Source organism: Natator depressus, chromosome 7 (genome assembly GCF_965152275.1).
Source record: "Natator depressus isolate rNatDep1 chromosome 7, rNatDep2.hap1, whole genome shotgun sequence".
NCBI classification, from domain to species: Eukaryota; Metazoa; Chordata; order Testudines; family Cheloniidae; genus Natator; species Natator depressus.
This window is the reverse complement of record NC_134240.1, coordinates 89211910-89229811: the sequence shown is the minus strand read 5'-3', so window position 1 is coordinate 89229811 and position 17902 is coordinate 89211910.

The following is a 17902-nucleotide window of genomic DNA, read 5'->3' as shown; positions in this document are numbered from 1 at the left end:
TTAAGCAGTAAACAGAGGCAACAAAGAAAGCTCAAATGGGAGAGAAAAAGCCAGCAGGGAACATCATTCCCCATAGACTCTTTGTCTTCTAGTGCCCAGGTGGAAATGATTTCCAGGAGGGGGACTGAAATTATAAAAAGGAGGGGCAAACATCTGCCCAAGGCACCCCTTTCTATTCCCCCCCCCCCCCTTGCATTCACTACACCTGAAGAGAAAAGGGAAAGAGTTGTTGGACTGTGGGGGAGGGATCTTGACCTACAGAGTTTGGTCAATAAGACTGTTGAAAGCATGTGGTGAGAAACTTTGCTTGAATCTAATATAGTTTGTTAAATTAGGCATTAGTAAATGTTATTGTTATTTTCTTTGTAACTATAGCTGAGTTTTATGCCTCATTACTTGAACTTACTTAAAATTCATCTATTTGTAGTTAATAAACTTGTTCTACTGTTTTATCTAATCCAGTGTGCTTAAATCAAAAGTTTCTGAATAACTATTTGAGATAATAAACTGGCATATTATTCTTGTTAGGGAATAATAGACTTGAAATATTTGTACTGTCTGGGAGAGGGCTAGGTAGGGCTTAAGTTCAGCCAAAGCTGTCCAGAGCAGAGCTCTGGTAAATATTTTCAAACCTGTGGGGCAGAAGCCCTGAGCCCCAGCGCCTCTGCATGGGGCAGAAGCTCCCAGCCCCAGGGCTTTGGGAAATACTGTATAAGAATTTAAGCCTTGGTACAGGCCATGTTCCTGAATATGGGATGGGGGCAAAACGTGTGTGGTGTGAGAATGCTCTACAGCAGTGGTTTTCAAACTGCAGGTCGCGACCCAGTACCGGGTCACGGAATGTAAGGCACTGGGTTGGGGCGGCTCTGGTCCACAATGCTGACTGGGCCGTTAAAAGTCCCATCAGCGGTGCTGCCCGGCTAAGGCAGGCTAGTTCCTACCTGTTTTGCCCTTGCCCTGAGCATCGGCTCCGCACTCTCATTAGCCAGGAACCAGCCAATGGGAGCTGGGGGAGGGGGGGAGGCGGGGGCGCCTGTGTCCAAAAGCTGCGTGCAGCCGCTTGCGTGCCTTCGCCTAGGAGCCGTACCTGCTGCTGGCCACTTCTGGGGCACAGCTCAGTCCGCAGTGCTAGGACAGGCAGGAAGCCTGCCTTAGCATCCCTGCTGCGCCATTGGCTGGGAGCTGCCTGAGGTAAGCCTGTGCCCCAATCCCCTGCTACAGCCCTGACCCCGCCCCAAACCTGGAGCCCTTTCCTGCACCCCAAACCCCTCATCCTGGCCCCCCCCAGAGTCTGCACCCCGATCCCAGAGCCCCAACCCCCTGCCCCATCGCAGAGCCCCCTCCCATACCCTGAACCACTCATTCCTGGCCCCACCCCGCAGTCCTCACCCCCGCACCCCAACCCTCTGCCCCAGCCCTGAGCCCCTCCCAAACCCTCATCCCCAGCTCCGTTGGGTCATGAGTATTAACAATTTTCCTAAACTGGGTCGCCAGAAAATTTTTTTGAAAACCGCTACTCTACAGTGGAGACAGTGACATTTCAGAAAGTGGGAATACATAGGGACACTGCAGAGAGGAAAGTGTAGCAAAACTTGTGACAAAATTGCATGATATTCCACATCTACCATTAATTAAACACTTGTTTAATCCACCAAATGGTCATCTACCCTCATGACACCTGTTATCGATAAGTTTACCAAGTGAGGGATTTACGGTGAGGACACGTGGCAAGCTTCATGGTCTGAAGAGACCGTGACAAATAGCTAGCTTGTCTGAGACCCCGCTCAGCATCGTATCAGGTTTGATTTACTGTGAAGGCAATGGAGCTTTTCGAACCAGTTTTGTACCGGACATGGAATTTGTGCTTCAGTGGAACTTTGGTGGCATTTTAGAGACAGTCCATTATGTCAGTGTGGGCAGCCACAAACCTTGACCCACATTGTTGAGGACTGCAAAATTACTCAACTTCCTGGAGGTCTTTGTGCCTTGAAAAATGGTTGATGATAACTCTGTGGCTTGGGTTGATCTGATTGCCTATGCCAAATAAATAAACTGCAAAATGCCTGGGCATGGGAACATTCCAGAAAAGAAGGCATGAGGGGTGGAGCCCAAGAATGTCCCAGCACATTTGGGGTATGGGAACAATCCAGAAGGAATATTATGGAATGCATGGAGTGTGGGAATGTTCCAGAATGTCTAAAGCATTATGGAATATGGGAATATTCTGCCATGTTCTCTCGTTCACAACCAATGATTTCACGTACAGTATTTATGTGTGAACACGCACAGAGATTTGGTTGTTATGCGGACTCAATTGTCAAAAGTATAATTGGCATTCTTAGTACAGCACCAGGAGCAGAGTTTGTTTAGCTTGAGCTTCTTCTGATTGCAGTTGCATGGCTTTCTTTGCAACAGCAAAGCCAAAATATTGAAGAGTTATTGGAATTATTAATATTTTGGAATGATCAGTAATACAGGGATATTACCACAAAACCATATTTATATCATGCATTTTAAAGGGCATTTAATGTTCTGTTTGAAAATTTTGTTTGGCAATTCCTTTAAATGGGCCTCCAAAAAAAATAAAATAAAATTGGGGTAGAATTCTGCATTCATATGCATGCACAAATTCCACTGACTCCTTATAAAAATTTACCACTCCTATCCTATCAGCCGCCCAACATCTTGTCTTTGAACAGATTTGGAAGTAGTGAATAAAAGCAACTTCTTATGTTTTAGGTGGGTGACACACACACCAGTGAGGATAAAGAAACAAGGAGACCTGAAGGGATAAGTAACATGGGCAAGAAAATAAGAAAAATGAGATTCAGCTGGGATCTAAGTAATAGCAATTGGAATAATGAATTTTGCATGGAAAAGCAACACTGAAAGTAGAAATCCTGAAAAATGTAAATCGAGTTACTTTGCAATGTGTATAGCCCGATTTATTAATCATATCTTGATTACTTAAGAATTCCCAGTTATCATCTGAGGTTTGACAGGTTCTTGTCTTAAGATAAGGCCCAGTATTCTTAAAATTACTGTTTAGTTGGGAACCCGGATGTAAAGTAACACCCACACTTTAGGAAGAGTTCTGTATTCGTAATAATTTATTAATACATTTAGTAAAGTTACAAACACTCAAACCCAGCAAGGTAAAGAGAGATGATACAAAATATACACTTGAACATCCATATACTCACACCAGCCCTTGCAGAACAACCTAAAATGTTAGCCATTATCTTCCTCATCACCATTGGCCTGATCATCATTCTGGCACCTCCCGAGCCCTAAATCTCTCTCTCCTCCTGTCCACAGGTTGGGATACAACTTTTATAATATGTTACGCTTATGCTACTCTGTCTAATGCATATTCAGTAGGGGTTTCTCCCCTCTTACGTATTTGTATTTCCTCATTCTACTAATGTTGGGGTGCACTTCTCCTATAGGTGAGTATATTAATGATCTCAACTTATTATCATATATGTCAATTTGTAGCCATTTACTCTTGTGGTCAGAAATCTGCAGATGTTCCCATCCTAAAATATCAAAAAACTGGTGTTAGCTCATGTTCCTGTGGTTGGCTGGTGTTGTTAAAGACAAATTTCCCCCTTAAACACTCGAATTCAAGTTCCCCAAAATTTTGGGAATGTTAGGCCATTTATCTGTGCCAAAGTTCATAGGCCTCAAGTCTTATGCTAACTGCTGAAGCCAATGTCTTCCAGAATACAGGCCTGTAGGTTCCTTGTGTTATTGCTAAAGAAAGAATTGCTAAAGATAGCTCTATAGGCTACATGTGAGATGGTCACAAACATCTTCTCACAGAGTAATGAAAGTCTTTGTTAGGAGCGCATACAGGTCCACAATGACACATCAGAGCTAACTTGGCACAAAGCCATATTACAGAAAGCAGTGCTGCTGGATAGCCAACTCTGGAAATGGAAGAACAAAGGGAGATAGCCCATGGCAAGCCCTGTTTACGGAACTAATGCTGCTCATTGATTACAAGGCAGAAATAAAGCTGTCTGCAAAAAAAGACAAAAACTACAACAAAAATCTGACCACGGATGAGCTAAAATGAATTGGGGCAATCCTCTCATTGCTGAACAGAACTCCAGCACACAGCTGATCTGTTACCCATTATGTCAATGCAGCAAAAACAAATCAGAGGTATGGTCAATTTAATAAAATCATTTCTACATTTCAGGCCCCAATCCATCCAGCCACTTAAGCACTTTATTAATTTTAATTACACAAGTCCTCCACATGAACACCTAGATTTGCATGCGCATAATAATCTTGCACTTTATCTCTTATTCTCACTATGAACACCACCAGAAAAAACACTTGATCTCCTCCACTTTTCCACCACAAGCCAAAGGAACCAGGGGATCTCACCCTACTCTCCTATATATAGAATTGGTTGAAATCTCCACTCTAACTCCTCATGTATCTCAGAGTTACAGTTGCTTGCACAACATTACTTCCTCTTTTTGTTTTATTTTATAAACTGAAGCTAATAATTTTTAAAGTAATATTTTCAACCTTAATTATCTTAGGTTTCTTTGTCTAGGAATTTTACTTTAAAGTTTGATTTCCACACCCCCGATATTGGAGAAAGAGTTTTGGCCAATCACTCCTTTTTATATTTTCTTGTCTCCAAGTGACACTCCCCCAATCCTTTAAATTGTTGTTTCTTTCTATTTCTGTCTCTGCCTCAATCTCTCCCCCTTTCTCTGGAGTTGAATGAGATACAGTCTTGTAATGCTCCGTGACACAGGTGGGGCTGCTCCATAGCACCCCTGCTGGGCTAAGTGTGGCACTGCAGGCACTCTCTACCTTGGTTTGCTTGGAGCAGTCTGTTTGGAACAGGATGGCCGGTGCCATAAGTTTAGCCTAAGTTTTTAAACAGTTAAATAATTAACTCAGAATTTGGCTATCTGTGCCTTTAGAGAAACACTTATTTGTAGCACTTGAAGCCAAGGCCTTGACCAGTTTTGTTGGTTCCTCATTCCCAATTTGCCTGCCCTCTGAGAAGCTGCAGGGAAGTTTTCTTAACTTGCCTACTGGTTTTCAATTGGCCAGTGTGTTCTTTTTTTGACTCTTCTAGGACTCTGGGGACTAAGTCTTGTGGACAATCCAGCCTGAGTGGATTTTCCTTGAGCAGGGTGTGTGTGTGTGGCACAAAGTTGTACAATATGAGCATGAGGTCCTTGTTATAAAACATCACAGCTAAAGTGAACTACTTGTTACCAATATAAAAAAGGGTAACCAACATTTTTGGGGGAGCATGCCCCCCCAGTCCCTCTGCAAGATGTTAGTCAATCTGCCTACTTCCAGCTTGGACCAACCTTTAGTGATTCTTGTTGTGAAGTGACATGCTATAGTCATGACCAATAGGTGGCTCAGAAATATTGATTTTCTTTTTTAAAATATTATTTTAAAACCCTTTATTTTCAATACACATCAGGTTTAAGGTAGGTGGCATGTGTGATGCTCCCCAAGGATACCCAGGGTTGTAAGGCTACCTTGTAGGCTACCCTTAGGGTGAGGATACCTTGTCTGTGCCTACCATGGGCCAGCTCCATGACTCTCCTAGATACAGGTAACGTAAGTGCTCCGCTCTCAGTCCAAGAGTGCTCTGCTCTCAGTCCAAGAGTGCTCTCCTGTCCCTCATGCAGGCTTGTGATAGGCATACTCCAACCCCTGAGTTCCCCGAGCATCCCTCTGTGATATCTAGCCTCTTATCCATTGGATGCTCATAGAATTGCCAGACTCCCAGTCCTCAAAAGGAAGAGTACACTGCAGCTTACTAATTAAACCTCAGAACACAGCTCCACTTAATTCACAGCATTTAGGTTTGTTTAGCAAGAAAGCAAGTATAAGTTTGTTTAACAAAGGACAGAGATTTAAATGATAACAAACAAAAATACTGGAAACAAAGGGTTACATATAAAATTAAATAAATAAATAAAATAAAATAACACACGTTTTAGAGCCTGAACTCAACAAAATGCCCTCTTGTTAAATGAGAGATACTGCTTCCCCAAAATCTTTCTCATAGTGCTTTGCAGCCAAGATGGCTGAGATCCTCTTTTCATGAGACCAAGACTGCTGGCAGGTTGTCCACATAAAGAATGCCCAGGCACCCCTAGATATATTAGACCAGTCCCTTGTTCTTCACCTGTAAACAGTGTTTCCCTCCCTCCACCTCACTATTCACCCCTTCCTGTTCATTTCTTCTCTTGAAGTCACTGCACGCCCTTCATTAGCATTTGACTCACATGCAAAAAGGACTTCAATTGTAAGACACACAATGGTCAGCCAGGGAGAAGAGTGTCTCCAGCCTCCTATCTGGTGGAAACTGTCTCAAGGCATGTCACCTCTGGGTGACCTCCTTTGATTTCATGGCTTTAAGAACATAATTCCCAATAGATATGCACATATCTCCTTATAGATAATCCACACATACATTTTGCCAATTATGACAATCAGGGTGACATGGGCTTTCAAGACATTCTTTGAAGTAGTATGTAAATACCAGATCCAGGGGATCCCTGTAACCATTTTGCACTCTTCCAGTTGGGTTCAAGAGATTCTTGGGTCACAGCATCCGAATACTTGGCATGCAAATGCTGTGCATTTGTGAAAATCCCTTTGAGAAATACACACAGGCAGCATGCATGCTATGCACTGGAATGACTCTGCTTAGTCCTGTAAAGGAGCCAGCAGAAGTGATTTTCCAACACTAGAGCTTAGGATTTGGCAAACCAGCACCTTGCAATCACAAAGCACATTGCTGGGAATCTGTGGAAAGAAGTTTCAATTAATGTAGACATGCAGAGACTGCTTAGGCTACAAAGCTGACAAATTCAAACACAGACAAAGACAAAGGGATAAAAAGAGTCAGTTGCTCTGTGCACAGCAACCACCACCATCCCCATTTCCCACCTCCATTATCCAATTATCTCTTCTCAGTGTCTACTTTCAAATCCATCCTCAAAACTCTCTTTACTATGATGCCTGCAAAAAACTTGACGAGGGTTAGGCAGCTGAGACCACTCCTACCAAGTTGACCTATACTATCTTACTGTTTATTTGTACTCCCTCATCTGTCTACATCCATCTCTTGTATTTTACATAAATGACCAGCCCCTCGGGGCAAGGCCCATCTTTTTTCTATTTGTAAAGCACCTAGCACAAAGGGACCTCTGTCCAGGACTACAGCTCCTAGGCATTACACTAATAGTGGTTCTAAGGCACCAGTTCAGGTACAGTGCTCGAAGGGAACACAGTAGATAAGCACCTGCAACATTAGTCTGTTCATCTGGCAATGAATAGCGCAACTGTTCGGGAGGGTCTTCTAGGCAATATCCAGCAGTGGCATTATTATTTCAGAGTACGAGAAGGAGAAAGGGAATGCTGTTCTCACTCTTCCTGTTCTTACATCTTTGGAGCTGTCGATATACATTTGGCAGTAGCTTCCCCATTTATCACAAATGTATTGATTTGTTATAACTTGCACATTTAACACTCCCCTTTTTAATTTCATTATACAATCCTATATCTACCTCAAAAGGTATTATTTTTCAATTATAAACCATTTCCCCAGATCTATAGATTTTAATCTCTTAGGTCTTTATATTCACTAAGATCCTTTTGTCCACGCAGGATATCTGTCCATGCTCTAACCCTACTTTCATGAGGCATTTTGAGTCGAGACTGGCCCACCTGGGCTTCCTGCCCTCTGCAGGTGGCAGCAGCTCCCACCACTTGGTGTAAGGGTGGAACATAAGGGAAAGGAAGTGCTCTCAGTAGTGTTGTGTGGCCTTAATTAACGTTTGTAAAATGTGTCAGAGCCCCAAAGAGGAAATAGTATAGTGCTGCAAAGTATAATTATCTCCCACAGAAGAATTTGGCTAAACCAGAACTTTGGTTCCAGTGGAGATTGGAAAGGATGTGACATTTAGCAAAGTATGTCTCCCTACCAAGCAGGATAGGGATATTTAACATACATAATAAGGATTATTGTCTATAATGACATTGCCTTAAGAGTTTTTATTAGAGATTTACCTCCTAGGAGATCAGGTCTCTGACACAGCTAAAGTGATTTTAAAATCAAAAGGGACTGACAAGTGATAATAAAGAGCTGCTCATTCAGACATCTAAAACTGCAAGGCTTTGGAAATACCTTCTCCTACCCTGGCATGGCTGATGTTGACACAAAGCTAGAGGGGAAGAATGAATATATCTTGTGCCATTTCTGGCAAATCAGAGGTGACACATAAATCAAAGTGATTGATAACAGAAACACCTTGGATGAAGAAAAAAAAAAAAAGACTTTGAAAAATGGATGTGAATATTAGGCCTCATGGATGTGTGATATGGAGAGGACTAGTTAGAGTGCAGCAGGGAAAGTGCAAAGCAGCATGCTCTGCAATCCCTCAGCATACAACTCTACTAATGAGCCTCGCTTGATAAATAAAACCCACCCTGGTCTTCTGGTCCTGACTCCCCATACAGCGCCATCATTTGCACCTGTCAAGGTTCCTTCCCCACTCTGCACTCTAGGGTACAGATGTGGGGACCTGCATGAAAGACCCCCTAAGCTTATTCTTACCAGCCTAGGTTAAAAATTTCCCCAAGGTACAAACTTTGCCTTGTCCTTCAACCCTATGCTGCCACCACCAAGTGTGTTAAACAAAGAACAGGGAAAGAGCCCACTTGGAGACATCTTCCCCCAAAATATCCCCCCAAGCCCTACACCCCCTTTCCTGGGAAAGGCTTGATAAAAATTCTCACCAATTTGTACAGGTGAGCACAGACCCAAACCCTTGAATCTTAAGAACAATGAAGAATCAATCAGGTTCTTAAAAGAAGAATTTTAATTAAAGAAAAGGTAAGAGAATCACCTCTGTAAAATCAGGATGGTAAATACCTTACAGGGTAATCAGATTCAAAACATACAGAATCCCTCTAGGCAAAACCTTAAGTTACAAAAAGACACAAAAACAGGAATATACATTCCACTCAGCACAGCTTATTTTACCAGCTATTAAACAAAAGGAAATCTAACGCATTTCTAGCTAGATTATTTGCTAACTTTACAGAAGTTCTGAGTCTGCATTCCTGATCTGTTCCCGGCAAAAGCATCACAGACTCACAGACAGACCCTTCCCCCCCCCCCCCCCCAATTTGAAAGTATCTTGTCTCCTCATTGATGATTTTGGTCAGTGCCAGCGAGGTTATCTTAGCTTCTTAACCCTTTACAGGTGAAAGGGTTTTGCCCCTGGCCAGGAGGGATTTTATAACACTGTATACAGAAAGGTGGTTACCCTTCCCTTTATTTTTATGACAGCACCTGAGTCCTAACTTGCAATACACAATCCTGTTCCATTACTGCCCACACCCTAGCTCCACCTACACACCTCAGTCCTGATTTGCACTGGGGTTGGTCTTGAATGGTTAATTGTGGACAACTGTCACTTAAGGACTAAGCTGAGAGATAGGCAAACTCATTCTATTTATGATCTATGTTACATTTCAGTCTCCTCTTTAGAGGTCAGAAATAATCCAAATAATGATTGTAATAGTTATCAGCTAAATCAGCATCTCTTCAGGATTACAGATGATAAAAAGTTTGACACCAAAGATGTACATTCTGGTAATCTTTGTCAAAATCTGGGAAAGGTGTTCAGTTAATTGCTTTTTTATTTCTATTTTCACACTCAAAATATATTTTTAGGAACATTTCCATGCCCCAAATGATTTTCCCTGGGTTCTGCTACCTTGATGAATACCTAACAGAGAGCATCATAAAGCGTTCCAGTAGCAAAGTAAAAGAACTGATGGAAAAGCGAGCAGATAGTTGCTGATGCAGAGAAGCTGCTCCTAATAATGTACAATATTGTTTATGAATATTAGCCAGCTGCTTCATTTGAATGGATTTTTATGCTAACCAGACATGAACAAAACCTTTAATTGTTGCACAGGTGTTTCATGACTGAGGTGTGCTGCAGAGTTCCAGATCAAATGGAAAATACAAGTACTGGGTGGGAAGTGGAGGGGAAGTAAACGTACTTGTACCTTAATAAACACACTTTCTCCACACAACACAAAGGGATAGAAAAACCAGCAAAACAAACTAACAGACATGACAGATTGTGATGGGGTGTATTCTGACACTGAAAGAGTTAACTGGAGCTGGCATGCTCAATTAGGGAACCTGGTTGTACTTGTAGGGTGAGCCAGGCCCAATTAAAGATGAGTTCCAGCTGGAGAAGCAATTAAGTGGTTACTCTAGAGAAAGGAAGGTTGGCCTACCCTCACTGTGTGGTGGTAGAGAAAGAATAATAGTATGGTCCAGCTGTTGGTAGTAGTGAAGTTGGTAGGAGAAGAAGCCCAGGTGATTAATAGCTTTCTCTCTGAAGTAAAGAACCCTGGTAAAAGGTTAGGAAAGATATGGAGAAGTCCCTGGAGTGATACAAGCTCTAGTGAGGAGCCTTGATGAAAGGGTAGAATCTTGATTTTCAGGAAGGTGCTTGCAGAAGATCAGAGCAGAGAGGGATGGAAAAAACATGCCTGAGAATGGTAGAACTGGCTTGAATTTGTTTTTGTTAGAAGTTTATTAGGGGACTTTAATGGGGAGCCCTGGGACCCTCCTGCTCTGAGAAAAGGGTAACAATTAAAAGGCCTAAGAAGATAACAAGGGTTTGCGGTTTGAGATAAATACAGCTAAATACTTGTGCTAGGAAGGAGAGGCCTGCAGACAGGTTCAAGAAGATGGAAGTCTATAGACGCTATATAGAATTTGCCTGCTTACTACAGGACACCTGTACTTGGGTTAAAACCTAGGGGAAAGGTAGGGTCTGGATTTCTCTATAGGAGACCTGATAAAGGTGTGGAAAGACCCTGGAGAACAGGATTGGAATGACTAGTGAGTGTGGACTTCGATCAAGGATCGGCTGTGAGGCTCTTAGACTTTTGTTTGTAGGACTCTCTTACCCTTGAAGGGGTGAGACTCTAAAGTGCTCTGGCTGGAGGGCTGAGTAATGAGATGATGCTGACCACCACAGGGCTGGAGTGACTTGGCAGGGGGCACAATATGAAGAGAGCCCGCTGTGCTATCACCAGCTGTGTGTGGGGTTGTGCTGACTGGTGAGTAGCTCTGACAGAGAAATTTCAGTCACTGGTTTTGTCTAGTAAGCATTCTTCTGGCTCTGATTTATTGCCCTTTCCCCTGTGATGTGCAGTGTAATTCTTGTCTTGACAGAATTACAGGAAATCATTTTTGAAAATCTATATCTTCCCAATTTAAAGAGACTGGAGAGGCTGCAGATGTACAAATATTGCAGTGAGGTAATATGGGCATCAGGGTGGTGGGATACCTAGAGGTGTATACAGATGCAAAATCTATATAGTCTTTTCAGATTCTTTATATAGTGTGTTCTGCAGACTGCATAAATTAACAAGTTACCCACAAGTTCAATCAATTTTATCCTCTGTAACAAAGCAGATTTGAGTTGAAGAAACTGTTGTCTCCAGCTATTGTAAACTGAACAAGGAAAACAAAACTAGCTGTGGCTATCTTATCAAATTTACATTTAGTTTGTCATTTTATATCTCTTAAACCACTTACAGCTTAGCATTTAACAGCTATAAACCTGTAATTGGTTCTAACTGCTAATTAAGAATGTGTATACATACATGTATGAGAGACAGTAAGAGCTTGTTTTTATCACTTTCTCATAGTGAAGCAAGTCTCCATTTTGAAAATACCACCTATAGCAGGCTTGCACAACTCATAAAGTGGCGAGGGCCATATTACTCCAAAGAAAACAGTTGAGGGCTGAACTCCCCGGCTCTGCCGAAACAAACCCTCCTTCCCCAGCGCCACCCCGCTGGGTGTGAGAGGGGGCAGGGCAGGGCAGGGGGGGTATGAGGGGGGTGGTGCAGGAGTCAGGGTGAGGGGGGTGCAGCGGGGGCTGGGGAGGTGTGAGGGGGGTGCAGCGGGGGCTGGGGTCATGGGGGTGCTCATGGCAGGGGCTGGTAGGGATATGCCCTGATTCCAGCCCCTTTCCCCAAGGCCACGCTCCCTTCTCTTCTCCCCCTCCCTCTCCCCCTCCCCAGAGCAGGGAGCGTACTGAGGCTCCACTCTTCCCCTTCCCTCCTGCGGCCACTGCCTGCTCAGCTCGTCCTCTCCTTCCCCCCCCCCCTTGCCTTCTCAACCCCTGCCGCCCACTCGCCTCCTCAGCCCCCCTCTCCTGTCACCAGCTCACCTGCCCCCCAGCCACTGGCCTCTTCACCACCCCGCCCACCTGCTGGCTGGCCAGCCAGCTGTTGGCTTGCCCCACCCTGCCGCTTGCCTACTCACCCCCTGCAGGCTGCACAGTGAGACCACGGGGGCCGCATGCCCCGTGTATCATGTTGTGTCACTCGGAGTATCCCATTCAGTGTTTGGCCATGTAATTTGGATGGCTTTTAAAAATGTTTGTCTGGCATGAGGGAAAATTCTCATTGATGAATATGAGTTCTTTCTGTAAAGATCTTCACAGAAAGTTCTCCTTCTCAGAATCCCATAAAAGACCTCGATGGAGAGGCCTGGTTTTATTACATATTCCATAGTTGAAGAGCTCCATGCTCTTAGGGGCTTTATTCTTCTAACAATAGCTTAGGTGAGATGAGTGGTGGCAGAGCTCTTCTGAAAATCTGGCCATAAAATAGGAGCTGTTCAGTGCTGAGCACTCTTGCATATCTGGCCCTTATTTAGATGCCTAAATGGGAGAGGAGCTGTTTTAAAAATCTGGATGCAACTGTGGGTGCTGACTCAGCACTTGAAAATCTGACCCTATGTCAGTTCCTATGGAGTGTTCTCATAAAAGTTAACACCTCATTTGACCACCTGATACAGTGGTGGTCTTGAACAAAGAAGCTTCACAAAGTACTTGTCATTTTCATCCAGTAATCGTAGGCAGCGAGTTATATGGGCCCAGCTCCACCAATGTTTGGGCTCACTGTGATTTGAGGGGGGACTTCAGGGAGACACGGGGTACATGGCAGCTTAGGGGATTAGCGGGGGGCCTGGTGCCAGCAGCAGGGAGCGAGCCTGCCCTGCTCCACCGTCTCCCAGTGTCGCTTGGGGGAGGGGGTGGAAGCTGGAAAGGGTCGGGGGCTAGGGGGAAGGCGTGGAATGGGGGGGGGAACAGAGCAGGGTGGGCTGGTGCCAGGTCACTCGCTGATGCCTGCACCAGGTCCCCCGCTAACCTCCCAGATCACCCTGTACCCCACGTCCCCCTGAAGTGTGGGGCCTGGGGCCGTTGTCCCGGTCCATCCTATGGACCGGATGATTCTGCTTGTGCCCATTCTGGGCACCACCAAAAATTATACAAACCTGGTGCCCATGCCAGTAATATAATATAATGTAGCAGAAAACCCCAGTCCTGTTTGACTCCAGTGCCTCTATAATAGTAGTGAATTGCTTGTTTTTATTATTTCCACTTCAAAAACATATATTTAGTGCCTGACCAGTAACACTTTTCTGTTGTAGCAAAGCCAAATTAGTTTCAAGGCACTGATCAGTATGACTTATTCATTTTTGCTTGGTGTTTCTTCTTAAATGCACATCAATTTTCAATACAGAAACTATGTTTAGAATGCAATTTAGTAAATTAATGCATTGTTCTTTTGAAAACATCCAGCTGTTGTTTTCTTGAAAATGCCTCTTGTTCCCACTGCAGCTTTGCTTGCTTTGTTGTGTATTCGCTGCGTGGTAACATATTTCTTTAACAGCTTATGTCCTGATGAAAGACATTTTCAAATGGCCCCATTTGGGCATAAACTACTGGTTGCTCTTAAAATTTCTTGCTCATCCTGCTCGCCTGGTAACTTAATTCAAGGTACAGTACTGACTAGATGTGATGTTGTCAATGCCTGGAGAATGTCTTAAAAGTTGAAGTGACTTTGATCAATTACATTTTCCTTCCTTGTCTCTTTATTTCTCCTCCCCGCCCCCCCACCCCCCTCCTTTTTAAACGAGAGATGTTACTTGCATTGTCCTTGTAGGAAAAACAGAGGCCTCACTTCCATTTTGCTTCCCTTTACCTGATGCCTGTTCCTTCTTGCTCACTCACCTGGAGCCTTCATGATGCTCTTTACACTGCAGTGATGCCATGAGGAAATACTAGTCCAGCCATAAAAAAATCCAAATAGTGTTTTGGTCCCCAAGTAGACTAACCTGCCTTCTCATGGTCAATGGCTATTACATATGTATACAATGCCCTGTGGGGAAGGGTGGGCCTTTATTTGTAAAATGGAGATAGTATACCAGCCTCTCTGGGGCATTTTGGAGTTGATTTTATGACTGTCTATAGAATGCTAGAAGATGCCGAGCAGAAGACACTATATAAATGCAACGCTATTTTCCTTTCAAAACAGCAAAAACACTTAGTTTGCAATTTGGAGGGTTCTTCCAGAAAACAACCTCAAAAGTTGCTGGAGCACAGGTTTTAATCTCTCTCTCCCTGTACCTCTCCTATGGCCAAATCAAGTTGTTGAACATTTGTCTCTAACTTGCTGCCAGAGGTTTTTTATGTTAAGTTCCAGCCCACGGTACAATTTCTATAGACCAGTTATAGGCCCATGACAATAGGGGTTACACAATGAAAATGTTGTCAGGCAGACCTTTTATTCAAAAAGGGTAAGAGAAGCAGTTTTGAGTGACATGGAAAGATGAGCATCAAGAAGCACTATTTAAAAAGCTAAAGTGACTCTAACTGTCCTACACTGCATTAAAAGTCAGATCTCATTAAAATTATACAGGAGGAAGTATTGGAGATGGGCATAACTTGTCAATTTATTTGGTAGATATTCAGTCTGGGATGGCCCTCAATTTTCTAAAATTGGAGCTGTATAATAAGACTGACCTTTCTTCATGATTAAACCACCTATTTGGCAGTAGTCTAGCAAATTAAATAGTTATATTGGACAACATACTTCTACTCTAGTCCTAAAATTCTGATGTGCCTACAGTATTGTTTTTTAGGCTACTTGAAGATAGATGTGATTACTTCATTCTTTTGGGCATCTATTAGTTGGCCTTTTCTGAAAGAAGCAAGGGTGATCTTGAGACTCCTCAAGGCCAGGTGTCCCCCATTAAATTTCACCAACCAAGAGGGAGAAGGGGGTGTTACACAGAGCAAGTCAAAGTGTTTGGGCAATGGTCCAAATTCCATCTACGAAGATGGGATCCTAGCGTGTAGTTAACCTTACCTCATGGCACCTCTCACCATTTTTCATGGTGTGGGTTTTTCAAGGTGTGATGGTCCTTGAGATCGTCAGGACCTTGTTACTCTCCAGTCAGAGGGAGAATTGTTTGTGATTAACTTGGTGTCAGCTCTTTGCCTCCACCATTGCATTAGTCACACAAGCAATTTCCTCTGGGCCATTCCAGCTCTTCCTGTGCCTTGCAGGTTAACAATATCCATACTCAATCCCCAAGTCCCTTTGAAGTGTGTTCCTGTGGTGTCCAGCCCCTTAGCCTCTGAACACTCACATTAACCCCAGAATGTGCTGTCCCCAAGGGAACAGCGTATGCACCAGCTTGAATTATTCAGCTCAGGGTCCGCTCCTTGTATAATACCACTGCATTGAGAGATATTTTTAGTGAAAGCATTAGGTTTATTATCAATGGCTCGAGTCAAAAGACAGTGAGAAAGGGAAATATATACCCAAGGGAAACACGATCATAACATAATTTCTAGAGCCTAAACTTAGCAGGCTAACCTGTTAAAAAGTTTCTCACCCCAAATGTGCTTAGCAGTGCTTTGAGCATGGTTGAGATCCCATTTTTGCTAAGGTAATCAGGTAGTGTGATTTACTACTTAGGTGCAGGATAAAGGGGTCTCATCTTTGCCTTCTCCTTACGTTCCCCAAAATCTATTCTCTGTATCTGAGTCAAGATGGCCCTCTTCCTCTGCCCCACCCTTTCATAGTTACCTTCTGGTGAGCATCTTCCTGCTGACTTTGTATGTGAATGAGCCCCCAGCCCCCTACTGGTTTTGTTAACTTACAATGCTTCACTTGCATGCAGATAGGTGAATATACATCCTTTTTCTGGCAGAAAACTGTTTGTCAAGTCTGTCTTGATACAGCATTTAGGAACGCATCTTTAGTATACATACATTTCACAATGATATTAGTGACCAGGCTTTAAATAAAAGACTTCATAGTCCTTTTTGGTGAACCAGAATATAAATATCTGTATCAGGATGATATTGTAATTCCCTTGCCAGTTGGCACTGAGCCTTGTCTGATTATCTTACCAGAAAGCCAAGAGCTTTCCTAATCAGCATCTTGCTGAGTTAGAGTGGGCTAAATTCTAGACCGCTTAGTTTTTATCCAGATCCCAGACAAGATTGGACATTAGGAAAGCTGAGACTGCACTACATAGATCAGAGGACGCAGAAAGAGTTAACACAACACTACATTTCTCTAACCGCAGCCTCCCATATTCAATGAACAGGAGATGGGATAGACTAGAACGCTGCAGTACTTCACACAAATGGAGAAAGAGCAATTGTCCAGCACAACCCTCTTCTCCTTCTCAGGGAAGCATGGAACCATGTGGGTGCATTTCTTTCTATCCCAGTTAGAAAGCATCACTCAGTGCCACAGTGTCCAAGGCAGGTGACACATCTGGTAGGTAAATCTTTTAGTTGTCCCAGGGGAAAGGTTAAGAACTGAATGGGCCAGGCACCTGAGTTACCTTCTCACCCATAGACATGATCACAACAGAAATAGTTTGAAGCACACTGGGTAAGGTAGTGCACGAAGCCTGCAAGGTCACTGCCTGTGTCTGTATTTGATATGTGGATAACTAGGAGTATGCTTTCCAGTAGTAGCAGGCTGGTATCTTTTAGTCACTACATGACTTCAGGGGGTGCTGGGGGCAGTGAGGGTTTTCAGCACCTCTCCTATCAGACTTGAAAAAAGTAGGCTTAAAGTAAACTGCAAGTGAAACTGCTGGGAAAAAATCGCCAAATAATATTCACCATGGGCCCAATTAAAGTAGCAATAGTGTCGCCCAAGATTCGGTGTGCTTCAACAGCAGCTGTGGACTACAAACTGTGGCATGTTGGGAGAACTTCCTGGTTCCCGCCAGGACGTACACTCTCCCCTCCCAGCAAGCGATCTCAGCACTGACTGTACTGGGAGCAGGCAGCAGGAAAGCAAAGGAGGAGGCTGCTGGACTGTAATTTTGTTCCATTTTCTTTACAGAATAAAGCCTTAGCCCTGGTGGTTTGTCTGAGGTGAACACACACAATGCAGAGCACACAAAAGAGCCTCAGGCCCAGTTTCCTAAAGTTGTGTAATAGGTTGCAAGGCAGGCTTCCCCTATCTTGAACTGTTGTACCAATAAATTAAAAACCAGCAGGATCTTATTAAAGGGAAAAAGGCAAAATACCACATTTATTGTGAATACAGAAAGAATCATAGTCTACAGCTGTAACATTCCATTCAATCTCATCCTTATTCACTCATTCATTCATACACACACACACAGGTTCTGCAAGGTTGTTATCATAGTAAGCAGTTAGTTATAGCTATAACGTTCCATTCAATCTCATATTTATTCACACATTCACTCACACACACACACACACACACACACACACACACACACAGGTTCTGCAAGGTTGTTATCATAGTTACCAGCCTTAGAGTTGCTCATGCCAAGCCACTGGCCAGGTGGCCTGGACATGAGGAGGGAGCAGGGCCTTGTCAGATGCTCATCTGATGCTCCTGGAAGTTGGTTTGCAGAATCAGACCCCAAAGTTCTCACTTTTTAGAGTCTCTTTTTATAGGAATTTCTTCCTAGGCCAGTCTGTGGGAATTGCTTCATCAT